Below are 4,040 nucleotides of genomic sequence, written 5' to 3'. Positions count from 1 at the left end.
GGCCAGATCATATGTTTTAACAATTGAAATGATGTTTAAATAAAAAGGTCTTTACCTGGCGCCGAAAAACCAGTAACGACGGTGCCAGGCGGACCTCTTTGGGGAGTGATTATCAGCCCCCTGCTGCCTTTTTTTAATGAATCCTACCTGAACCAGTTGAACTAATGTTGTAATAACTTGTAGTCTGTCAGCCAGTTAATATTTTAAGATCAGCATTAATGAAATAGGTTGATAATTAGCACAGAGGTTATGATCTCTATCTGGGTTATAAATGACTATAACGTAAGCATCATTGTGTGCTACTGTGAGGTTCTGAGGCAGCGACAGGGCTCCCTCTTCTGGCCAGAGACCAGAAAAGCAGCCCTGGTGGTTGCAGGCCTGGGGCCAGTACACTGGGGCCACCAGGAATGCTATGAACACCACCTGGGAGCCCTGAGGGAAGAGCTATATAAGAACCGGCTCTTCCCTCCAGACCTGCCTCAGCAATGAAGGTCTTTGATATTGTTGGAGCTCTCTGTGCCTTCTGGAGCCCCTTTCTGGAAACTCAGCCTGTCGCCTTGCTCCTGCTTCTGGACTATGTGCAGCTTCCTGGTCTTCACCTGCTCCACCTTCCATTCCAGTCCCAGGTTATCCTCAGCTTGTCTCTCTGGCTTTTAACTCCTGACTGGCTTTGGCTACTCTTTGCTATTCGGACAGACTTACCTTGTTCTTCTGTTACCGGCCTCGGCCTCTGGACTGCTTGACTGCGATGTGGGATAGGCCTTCGTACTGTGCAGGTTGTCTGGGTCCTGGTGCCCTGACACGATACCCAGCTGCCCACACCCTGGTTCTTGTCAGTTGCAGACTCAAATATAGAGTTATACAAACAATAAAACTTGGAAACTAGAAAGCTAGAAAATGTTTTATGCCATCGAACTAGAAATTCATCCATACCAGATGTTTTCCCCATTTTTATTGCTTTCATAATGTCTTCAATCACTTCATGGATTGCCACTTCACTTCATGCCTTGCCATGGTGAAGGGGCTTGCGTAGTGCAATGAAACTATGAGCTATGCCGTGCAGGGGTACCCAAGACAGACTGGTCATAGCAGAGAGCTCTGACAAAAGGTGATCCCACTCCAGTATCCCTGCCATGAAAACACCATGGGCAGTACCAAAAGGCAAAGAGATATGACACCGGAAGATGAGCCCCTCAGGTCAGAAGGTGTCCACTGTGCTACTAGGGAAGAACAGAGGGCTAGTACTATTAGCACCAGAAAGAATGAAGCTACCGGGACAAAGCCGAAAGGACACATTTGGTGGTGGATGCATTTGGTGGTGAAAGAAAAGTCTGATGCTGTAAAGAACAATAATGCACAGGAATCTGGAATGTAAGATCTATGAGACAAGGCAAGCTGGATGTGGTCAAACATGAGATGACAAGACTGAACATCGACATCTGAGGAATCAGTGAACTAAAATGGACAGGAATGGAGGAATTTAATTCAGATGACCATCATATATACTACTGCGGGCAAGAATCCCTCAGAAGAAATGGAGCAGCCATCACGGTCAATAAAACAGTAGGAAAAGCAGTACTAGGATACAGTCTCCAAAACAACAAAGTGATCTCAGTTCAAATCCAAGGCAAGCAATTCAACAGCACAGTAGTACAAGTCTATGCACCAACCACAGATGCCAGAGAGGCTGAGGCTGACCAGTTCTGTGAAGACCTACAACACCTTCTAGAAATAACACCAAAAATGATGTCCTTATCATCATGGGGGATTGGAATGCTAAACTAGGAAGTCAGAAGATAACCAGAATAACAGGCAAGCTTGGCCTTGGAGTACAAAATGAAGCAGGGCAAAGGCTGGCAGAATTTTGTCAAGAGAACATGCTGGTCATAGCAAACACTCTTTTCCAACAACCCAAGAGACGACTCTACACATGGACATCACCAGATGGTCAACACAGAAATCAGATTGACTATGTGCTCTGCAGCCAAAGATGGAGAAGCTCTAGACCAGGAGCTGACTGTGGCTCAGATCATGAGCTTCTTGTTGCAAAATTCAGGCTTAAATTAAAGAAAGTAGGGAAAACCACTAGGTCACTCAGGTATGACCTAAATCATATTCCTTATGAATATACAGTGGAGGTGACAAATAGATTTAAGGAATTAGATCTGATAGTGTTGGGAAAATTTGGATAAATCCTTTCTGAAAAGCATTACTCCTGTGTGCCTTTGCATTGTGGGGTCAAATCCTGTCTTCCTTCTCAAAACCAAGCTGTCACTGTTTAAAATGGCATCCCCCCGCTCCTTTCTCTCACCTTTAGCTGTAGGCTACAGTAGGCCATTTTAGCCCAAATATACATTGTAAATAGTCATTGTTGGAATTCAGTTTACAATAATCTTTTGATAGCCCAGAGGGCTTCATGTGCTCTGATCATGCAGAATGTTTAGAGTCGAGATAAGGGTCTGAGCTTATCATGAATAGTTTCTAGTAGCTTGAATTTGCATGTCTGAGCAGACCTGGAGATGGGTTCAAGTTACTCAACTAGAGTGTCAATGCAGACAATTAGAAATATTGTGATCTCATTGTTACAGTGTGATTGACTGACATTTCTTTATCTGTTCTGTATGTGATGACCTCGGAATCTTATTGTAATCTCTGCATTCTGTCATCGATTGCCCTGTACCTGTGCACCTATAAATGCCCTGTAGTGGTATTGAAGCTTTGCAGCAGAGTTCATCTCTGCCTGCCCGGTAATGCAGCAAGCATTATCGTGCGTGTATCGCGGGAATCTTGGGAGTAAAACAATAAAGCCTCAGATGGTCTGGACACTTGTTCTTTCCCACAAACCCATGTTTTATTCCCTCTTCTCAAATTGAGATTCCGGGATTCTGACAATAGACAGAGAGCCGAAAGAACTATGGACGGAGGTTCACAACTTTGCACAGGAGGTAGCAACTAAAACCATCCCAAAGAAAAAGAAATGCAAGAAAGTAAGATGGCTGTCTAAGGAAGCTTTACAAATAGCTGAGGAAAGAAGGGAAGTGAAAGGCAAGGGAGAAAGAGAAAGAAACAAACAATTGAATGCAGAATTCCAGAGAACAGCTAGAATTTAAGAAGGCCTTCTTAAATGAACAGTGTAAAGAAATAAAGGAAAACAATAGAATGGGAAAGACTAGAGATCTCTTCAAGAAAATTGGAGGTATGAAGGGAACATTTCATGCAAAGATGGGCATGATAAAGGACCAAAATGGCAGGAACCTAAGAGAGGCAGAAGGTATTAACAAGAGGTGGCAAGATTACACAGAAAGAGTGTGTACAAGATTATACAAGAAAGAGCTTAATGTCCCTGATGAACACAATGGGGTGGTCGCTGACCTTGAGCCAGACATCCTGGAATATAAAGTCAAATGGGCCTTAGGAAGTCTGAGCAACAACAAAGCTAGTGGAGGAGACAATATTCCAGCTGAGCTGTTTAAAATCCTAAAAAATGATGTAGTTAAAGTGCTGCACTCAATCTGCCAACAAATTTGGAAAACTCAACAGTGATCACAGGATTGGAAAAGGTCAGTTTACATTCCGATCCCAAAGAAGGGCAATGCCAAAGAATGTTCAAACTACTGCACCACTGCACTCATTTCACATGCTAGCAAAGTTATGCTCAAAATCCTACAAGCTAGGCTCCAGCAGTATGTGGACCGAGAACTACCAGAAGAACAGGCAGGATTTCAAAGAGGCAGAGGAACTAGAGATCAAATTGCCAATGCACACTGGATCATGGAGAAAGCTAGGGAGTTCCAGAAAAACAACTACTTCTGCTTCACTGACTATGCTAAAGCCTTTGATTGTGTGAATCACAACCAACTGCGGCAAGTTCTTAAAAAGATGGGAGTACCAGACCATCTTATTATTTGTCTCTCGAGAAACCTGTATATGGGTCAAGAAGCAACAATGAGAACTGTACATGAAACTACTGATTGGTTCAAAGTTAGGTACAGCAAGGCTGTATATTGTCCCCCTGCCTATTTAATTTATATGCAGAGCAC

The sequence above is a fragment of the Varanus komodoensis genome, unplaced genomic scaffold, assembly GCF_004798865.1.
Source record: "Varanus komodoensis strain SLA01 unplaced genomic scaffold, ASM479886v1 scaffold9, whole genome shotgun sequence".
Taxonomy (NCBI): Eukaryota; Metazoa; Chordata; class Lepidosauria; order Squamata; family Varanidae; genus Varanus; species Varanus komodoensis.
This window is presented reverse-complemented; position numbering follows the sequence as displayed.